The sequence below is a fragment of the Panthera onca genome, chromosome C1 (assembly GCF_046562875.1).
Source record: "Panthera onca isolate mPanOnc1 chromosome C1, mPanOnc1 haplotype 2, whole genome shotgun sequence".
NCBI lineage: Eukaryota > Metazoa > Chordata > Mammalia > Carnivora > Felidae > Panthera > Panthera onca.
In genome coordinates this window covers 131461275-131470858 of record NC_138346.1, presented here as the reverse complement: position 1 = coordinate 131470858, position 9584 = coordinate 131461275, and the positions used below count along the sequence as shown (strand labels likewise).

At 37.5% G+C, this 9584-nt stretch overlaps 1 pseudogene; it reads right to left on the bottom strand.

Moving 5' to 3' along the window:
* Window positions 1–1520: 1520 nt before the first annotated feature.
* The window catches only part of LOC132670911 (alpha-ketoglutarate-dependent dioxygenase alkB homolog 4-like), a 138870-nt pseudogene continuing 130806 nt past the window's right edge, over window positions 1521–9584 (bottom strand).

Here is a 9584-nt window from a genome sequence, read left to right as displayed (position 1 = left end):
GTTGCCAGTGTAAAGTCAGATGTGGTTTTGCAGCTTCCCTCCTCAAAGCTACTCCCTCCAAAAAACATCGCCTTAAAAGCGCTCTGTAGGAAAATAAGGGTAACTAGTAACTGCCTCAGTGTGGAAGATATGCATCTTCCACCCCCAGATATGTTTGAAATTTAAGAGCCTTTCATTAGAACACTAGTGCCAGTCATAAGAGCATATCATGTTAGGAAATCTTGATAGTGAGTATGTACACTGAAGAGAATCTAAAGTGGGGTCATCTACACCACTGGCTCAACAGTTAGACTGAATGCATTAAATACCATCAACTCTGCTCATTTGTCTGTGATCTCTTGGACAACCTTACCTGTCTTAGACTGAGTTTTTTCATCTGCAATAATATTCAATTAATATTATTGTTCTAAAAATTAGTCATTCATGAGTATGGCACTGTACATGGAAATAACAACTATTTAATAATTATTAGATATAAAATTGTAATTTCTATAGTACTATTAAACATTGAGCATGTTAACTCATAACAATGGTTTAAAATCAAGTAAATATGTTGAAATTAAGTTTATGAACTGTGAGGTGTGAAAATTTATAAAAGCTTTAAAAAGTTACTTTATATGTCCACTCAGTCAGTCAGCGACTACTTACCAAGATCCTACTCTTCTACATACTCTCATAGCCACATGAGACTTTGTGGAATAAGGTCTGTGCCCTCAATAAGTTAAAAACACTACAGTAGGGGAGACAAACTAGAATTAGGGAAACAAGCATTGGGGTGAGAAATAGTCCATTTGTTTTTTAAGGACATTAATTTATGTAGGAGAATGAAATAAAAAAGGATCTAACAGTTGGAGAAGTGTACTTGGATTATATAAACAAAGGATTTCTCTGCAGATTAGACCTTTTATTGAGATCTCCTGTTGTTGTTTTTAAGTGGTGTCTGCATTTTTAAACTCAAATTTTCCCACTGCCCTCAAACTATGGCAAATTAAATAATCCAAACAAGCTGGCATGCAGGAGGTCAAAAGATACTGATGTGAGGCACATCCCCAACAAAATCAGCTCTCAAGCAGCACCCACACCACAGAAGAAACAGGTTAAGATCTCTGTTAAAACGAAATGAGTGCAGGTGCGCCTGGTTGGCCCAGTGGGTAAGCGACCAGGTGGAGATTTCTGCTCGGGTCATGATCTCAGAGTTCCTGAGTTGAAGCCCCAGGCCTCCTGGCGGACAGCATGAAGCCTGCTTGGGATTATAGCGCTCTCTCAGCCCCTCCCCCTACTGCGCTGTCTCTCAAAATAAAAATAAATTGGGGAAACACACACACACACACACACACACTCACACAAACAGAAAGGCGTCAGGAAAGAGATTCTGGCACTGGGCTTTTCTCCTTCAATCGGGGTGAATGGTCAGCTCGGTAGCCAGCATCCGTGGACAGGCCCAGAGCCAGCTCCTGTCCCCAAGGAGGTGGCTCACAGCAGCTGCCGGAAGGTGGCGCGCGTGCGCGGACCTCCGCGTGTCAGGTGGAAGGCACACTCCCACTGGTGCAAGAGGCTTGGGGAACGCCCAGGCAAAGAGCGGCAGGGTAAGGGGGCCGACCTTCCACCCAGGCCTGGGGGACACCAGACGCAGCTAGGCGGAGCAGCAGGTTGTGGGTGTCTCTGCGGACATGGGCAGCCCCATCTGGGCAGGAAGTTGAGACTCAGCAGCAGCTCCCCACGCAAGACAGACGTCGTTCATGTCGGGGGCATGGGTCGAACGCCGCTTAGGGCAGTAGTCCGGATTCCACTGCTCCACAGGGCAGGAAGTCCTCCAGGAGCCCTGCCACCCCGCGCGGTTGAAGCTGAGGAGGCCCCTGAAGCGGTCTTTAGCTTGTTTCCGAAAATTAACTTTGGGCAAGTAGTCCTGCTTCCTCCATCCAGACTTCAGAGCTTCCAGGGCTCGTGGCCCATCAGGTCCATCAGCTGCGCCATCTCGGATTCTTTCTCCTGGGTCACGAAGGCCTCTATCAGCATCACACCTGGGAACAGGAAGGCCCAGCAGCCGTCAAAGTCAGACTGCGGGTGCCAGGACACTTCACCTCTGCGCTGGCGCTCGCAGATCAAGCCGGTCAATCCCAAATCCTTGCAGCCGCATCCCCAAAGGACCTCTGGGACTGCTGCCGTAGCCGGGACAGCAAGGTAAGAACGACATTACAGGAAGAGGAAATAGTAAATGCGGAAACCCCCAGGTACAGAAAGAAAGCCAGTGTGAAATGTACAGACTATCAGGCAGGGACCAGATTGCGTAATATTTTATAGGCCATACTAAGGAATTTGGGTTTTATTTTAGTTGGTTTGGGAAGTTGCTGGAGAGTTTAAAGTGGGGGAGGCATATACCCTGAGTGGCTTGCTTTGCCGTGTGGAGAATGTGCTGTAGGGGGGCAAGTGTAGAAAATACTCATCAGTAAAATGGGGTCAGGATAGTATCTATCTCAGAAAATTGTTACAACTATTTAATGAGTGGAGGCATGAAAAACTCTTAGAATAGTACCTGGCATGTAATAAGCACTACAAAAGTGTGTTAAATAAGTAAGAAAAATTGGCTTACTCAAAGTTGTTTTCAGAATTACAAATGCAATGGTGCTTGTGATTGTTAAAAAAACAAAAAACAAAAAAACACTTTCAAACAAAGTATAGGTAGGGTAGGTTATCTTTAGGGTAGGGAATGACTGAGCACATCCTATCCAATTATTGAACTCATTCTTTCTTCAGTCCCAGTTCCATGATTCTCTGTTCTAGAAAAATTTCTAAGTCGATACTTTGAATATAACAGTTAATATACCCAGATTTGAACTAAAAGGACTTATTGCAGCGGTGTTTGAGTGGCTCAGTCAGTTAAGCCTCCAACTATTAATCTCAGCTCAGGTCTTGATCTCAGCGCCGTGTGTTCAAGCCCAGTGTTGGGCTCTGTGCTCGTAGTAAAGCCTACTTAAAAAAATAAGCATAATAATAATAATAATAATAATAAAACAATTGATTGCAAGTTCTGTTAGGATAAGTATTCTCTATCTTTTTTTTAAGTCTCTTGCAGTATCTACTAAGTTTCCTTGTATCTAGATGGCCATCCAAATTGGCTGGCATTAGAAGGAGGGCATTGAAGTTGAACAGTATTAAAGAGTGTAAATATCTGAGGCTATGACCACTAAGTGGGAGATTAGTGGGGAAAAAAATCACAAGAATGGAGGTAAGTCATTTATATAAAAGCAAGACATTAAGCAATTAGTTGTACAGATACTGTATCTGAAGATACTCTTTTACATTGAAATAATAAGAGTTTTCTAATCAGGTCAATTTTAAGCACTGTTATAAACCAATTAAACAATAAAGTCAATAGACATATAGAAAAACTGAGCTATACACATATTCTGATAAATCTTCTAAAAGCTCTTGAAAATGATCTTTTCACAAAGCCCACGTATGACTTCCGTTAATTCATATGGAAATTTTGCATATATTGTACATCAAGTGGAGATAAAGTTCTTTATGTTCAACTCTATAAAGTCTGTACTGTACATTAATTGTTTTGATGTATGATACAAAGTATGGATTATGCATAATGCACAAAGCTTTAAAAGATGAAAAGAGAATAGCTGAAGCTTAACACTGACGCTCCCTTAAACAAAAAGGTGAATACAACGGGGAGAAAGAAATATGCATGTTTTACACACAGTTAAGGAGAACATGTGTAAAGTTTTATATAGTTAAAAAGGACAATGATGAAAGGGGCAGCCTGGGGCTTTCTTCCAGGGAAAATTTTTTTCGGCTGTTTAATACTCACTGAAAGCTTTCTGAGGTATTATTCACTGTTCTCCATACATATAGTAATAAGGAGGGTTTTTCGTTTTGTTGGTTTTTGTTTTTCCATTTCTCCACTCTGACAAATTGATGATGGTTTGAGTCTAGTTTACAGCTTAAAACTTCTGACTGGTCTCTTGTGTCCTTATTGACAGCTAGAGTGATCCAGAGAAGCGAAAATAAGGGCATGACACTCCTCGGCTCAGAATACTCAAATCCCTTCTATCAGATTCAGGATAAAGGCCAAAGGCCTCACATTGGCCTGCAGAGTCCTAAATTATTCATCTCCTGTTTCCTTTCTAACCAAAGCACCGTCTTCTCTATCCCCATCTCGCTGTGCTCTTTCAAATGAGGTAGGCACATAACTGCTTCAGAGTCTCTATTGCCTGGCCTGCTTTTCCCACAGACTGAGTGTGGTTCATTGATTCCTTCCTTCAGGTCTTTAAACAAATGTCACCTCAAAGAAGACTTTATCTAACCATTCTGTTTAACTGTTTAAAATTACAGCTGCCCGTTCTCCTCACTGTTTGGCCATTCTCTTCTGTCTTCCCTGACTTATTTTCCTCCACAGGCTCAGCACCATTAGAGTATATATTTTATTGATTTGGCTGAGTGTGCATGCATCTATATATATGTTGTGTATATGAGTCTATATTATCCAGTTACAAATTAAGATTCATGAAAATAAGATCTTTATTTTGTTGTCTGAACCATACAACCCCTATAACAATAGTTCCTGGCACATTTTTAGTGCTCGATATTTATGTGCTGAATGAATATTTGATGAATAAAACAAACACATGATCCTAGACAGCAATTTGAATTATTAGATAGTAAAGTTTTACTTTAAACAAATTTCATCTTAGGATTTATATTTATAGAGTTTTTTTACTATAATTTCTATTTCCTTTTCTGTGTCTTAAATTATCATGAAGTATATATAGTAGTCATATAATGAAAAATCTGAAAATGGAATGACTTCATAGGTTTATAATATTCATACTTTTCTTTATATCTTTGTAAAATATCCTCATGTAAAAATACAAGAATTGCAGAAACTTTTTTCTCTTTCTTTTTGTGATTTGGCATGTGATTTCTTTCCTGTAATTTTGTTAAATTGATATGGTTGATGAATCATATGAAGAGTGTGGAATGTGACATAAAAAAAAAATAGAGCAATATATTCAACTTGACTGGTAGAGCAGTGTTTTCAGAGTAGTTTTGAAGGGAGCAGATAATAGCTGATTATAGAAATGCTATTTTCCATGATGGGAAAATAAATAAGCAATTTAATTAATAGTGTTTTGTCTAAAATTTTTATATTTTCTTTAGCATCATATAAATCCATAATTGTCTCAAGATTTAAAAACTTCAAAATAAATTTTATTTAATTTACTTTTAATCACTAATTTAGTAAATATTTTATTAGCACCTGTTGTGTTTCACACATATGTCCCGAGTGTTTAGGGTGAATATGGCATTTGAGCCCTGGTGTTAAAATTGTGAAAAGAGAAACATAGCCTCTGTTCCAAATTGTCTTACACATTAGGAGACACAAAATAAATAAATGAAGAGATTATTACAACAATTCTAGAATAAAATGGAATAAAGGATCAGGCATTGGTAGGTAGGGCACTTTTGATAATATGAAGATAGGTATTTCTCAGAAGAAGATATTTTATGAGAGTGAGTGAGCATATTAGATATCTGAGGGAGAATATTTCAGGGACAGAAATCAACAACTTCAAGTCTAGAAAACTCCAGATAGTCTCTGGATAGGGGCTAGATAGACACAGCTTCTGTCAGCAAAATATATGAATTCTTCCTACTCTTCCATTGTATGTGTGTCCTTAGGACCTTTGACTAATAGAACAATCTATACTACAAGGATGCATAGAAGATAAAAATTCACCATTTTATAATAGGGAGCTCATTATGTACAATCACAGGCTGATGAGAATTAGAGAGCTTCTACAGAGCAACAGTTGGGAGACTTGGCATTTCTGCATTATCATAGATTCCTCACAATCGCCTTTCTTCTTTTTTATAACATGGCATTAGCTTTTTGTCTGCACAATTGTTAGAAATATATGTGTAATGACTATTTATGGCATAATTATTTCAGGCCAAATCCAAACAAACCTCACTATCCACCCAATTCTCTTCCTTCAGTGCTTAGTCCATGTTTTCCTTCTGTTTCACTTCTGTATTCTGTTATTTCATTTCTCTGTTGTCTTCACATTTGTATGTTCACATGCACACATACACTTTTATAAATACTATTAATTATATTTTATTCTGCATTGCAACTTGGTTTGAGCATGTCAAAAGCAAGAATCACATATTTTCATCTGTGTATGCTTAACAAAATAAAGTGTAATAAATATTTGTTACTTGAAATAATGATGCTAGGTTAAGCATAATAAGGGCATTGAGACAGGCATGTACAAAATAACTCACAGAAACTGAGTTGTTCCATTTGAGCTACAGGTTAAAATGTGAATAGCAATCATCATCATCGTCATCATCATCGTCTGTCATACTTTGTTTTGCTTTTGTGTCAACTATCGATAACAAAGCCCATTTTCTTGTTTAGTCCCCATATCAACCTTAGGATGTTGGCACTTTAAAAAAATTTTTTTTAATGTTTATTCTTTTTTTTTTTTTTGAGACAGAGAAACAGACAGACCATGGGCACATCAGTGGGGGAGGGGCAGAGAGAGAGGGAGACACAGAATATGAAGCACAGAGCCCGATGTGGGGCTCAAACCCACAAACTGCGAGATCATGACCTGAGCCAAAGTTGGCTGAGCCACCGACTGAGCCACCCAAGTGCCTCAAGATGTTGGCACTTTTATCCTCCCTGTTTTACAGATAAGGACACTTTGGCATAGAAAGGTTAAGCAACTTACTTAACTTCATTCATTTAATAACAAGAGAAGTTAAATACTACATCTAATTTCATAATCTGAATTTATATATCTATGCTACAAATAGGGTAGAAGATTTTGCTTACAAGCAACAAAATCCTTATCCCAGCCTACTTAGGAATATCTAGAAAACAAAATTGGTTTCAGGTAGAACTGGATTCAGTCAGAAAATACTTTGGGACCACAGTAATCTATGTTGATGCTGATTTCTTCTGTGCTTTATTCTTAGGCAGATTCTTTTCTTTATATTGTATATTTAGCTTCCAGCAGCTTCAGCCTACAGTCTAACTCCTAGCAGCAGTACTTATGAAAGGGAAATGATCTTTTCCAAGGATTACCATGCTTCTCCAGAAGTCCCTTTAGCTCCGGGTGGTATGATTAGGGCCAGTTGTTTCTGTCTGTCTTATGGTCTCTGATATAAAAGGCTCCAGTGGTTCAGCTTTCAGTCACAAGCCCACTCTGAACTACACGTGGGGTCACTTCCTCCCTCCCCTCACCAGGTAAACACCTGGATTGAGGGCTGAGAAGAGATTTTAAGTAAAACATGTGCTGTTTCCAGAAGAAGAGTCAAACTGCTGTGAGCAAACAAGAGGTATATGTACCTACTAGAGGTAAATAAGCATTCATTCAAGTCGTGGAAATAATTAAACGCCCAGTATAGGAGTTGGAATAATAATATTCTAGATGTTAGGAAACCATCAATCATGGATATAAAGATCTGTTCTCAAAGATTTCTATAGTCTCTTAAAGGAAAAACAGTGAATCTATATTTGTTACTATTATATCCTGAAAACCTGGAAAACTTGAAAACCAGATAGCTGGCACAGAGTAGCTGCATAATATATTTGCTGGCTTGGAATTAATTTAACTGACTTCAACAATAATCAGGATAACGAGGGAGATTAATGATCAGTTCTGGTGAGATACCACACCAGAACTTTTCAATCTAATCTTTCATCTTTCTTATCTACTCTCAGAATCTTAAACTAACTTCTATAACCTTATATATGCTGATAAATAATATACCTAAATTTCCAACCTTAACTACTTCTCTGAACTTCACAACCATATATGAAATTTCCTTTTAGACTAAGTATCCCACAGGCACTTTAAATGAAGTATATTTAATACTGAACACATTATCAGTTATCCAAAGCTTGTCCCTTTTTGTAAATATCCATTTAGTAAATTGCACCACCTTGTGTCTCTGGGCTTAGTCACAAAAGCTTGAAATATAAAATCATTTCCGATCTTTGCTTTATACACTTGACCAAGTGTGAACTTGTGAAAAAGCTCTCAACTCTGCTGCCTTATCAATTCTCATATCCTTATGGATTATAAAAATTTAATGGGCGCCTTAATGTCTGTTAACCTAGATTATCAAAATAATTTACTTTCTTTTCAGCTTTATTGAGATGTAATTGACAAAATTGTAAGACATTTAAAGTGTACAGTATGCATGTATGTACATATGTATGATTTGATGTGTGCACACGTTGTGTGCTGATTTCTTCTGTGCTTTATTCTTAGGCAGATTCTTTTCTTTATATTGTATATTCCCCCATCCAGTTAACATATCCTTCACCTCATATAATTACCCTTTTAACTTGTTGATGAGAACATTTAAGTTCTAACTCTCAGTAAATTTCGGGTACACAAAGCAATGTTATAAACTGCAGTAACAATATTATAATAAGATCTTCAGATCTTATTTATTTTATAGCTGAAAGTTTGTACCTTTTTACTCACCTCTGTTTTCCTTACCCCCACTCCCCAGCCCTTGGCAACTACTTTTCTACTCTTCGTTTCTATGAGTCTGACTTTTTTTTTCTTTTAGAGTCCGCATGTAAGTGGTACCATACATTATTTGTCTCTTTCTGTCTTGCTTATTTCAGTTAGCATAATGCTAAATATGTTTTGTAGGGTTTTTGTGAATCTTCTAGGTTTATCCATGTTGTCACAATTGATAGTATTTCCTTCCTAAGGTTGGATTTACATACACACACACACACACACACACACACACACACACACACACACAAATGCAATACATATATATATATACACACACATGTATACACACACATATACATACATACGCCACATTTTCTTAATCCTTTCATCTGTTAACAAACATTTAGGCTGTTTGCATATTCTGGCTTTTGTGAATGATGCTTCAATGAAGTTCAGCTATTTATTTGAGATTATAATTTTGTTTTCTTTGATACATACCCAGAAACGTGACTGCTGGCTATATGGTAGTTCTGTTGATAATTTTTGAGAAACCTCAATACTATTTCCATAGTGGCTGTACCATTTGCATACAATGTACATGGGTTCCTTTTTTTCATTTTTCCATATTCTCATCAGCATTTTTTATCTCTTGTCTTTCTGTTAAAATCATCCTAAGAGGTGTGACATGATATTTCATGGTGGTTTCGATTTGCATTTCCATGATGACTAATGATATTGGGTACCTATTTTCATGTACCTATGGGCCACTTGTATGTCTTCTTTGGAAAAACATCCATTCATGTCCTTTGCCCATTTTCAATTGGGTCCCTTTTTGCTATTGAGTTATATGAGTTCTTTGTATATTTTGGATATTAACCCCTTATCAGATATGTGGTTTGCAAATATTTTCTCCCACTCAGTAGGTTGCCTTTTAATTTTCTGAATGGTTTCCTTTGCTGTATAGAAACTTTTTAGTTTGATGTAGTCCCACTTGTTTGTTTTTGTTTTTAGTATCTTTGCCTTTGATGTCAAATCCAAAAAATCACTGCCAAGATCAATGTCAAAGAGCTTATCCCCTATGTT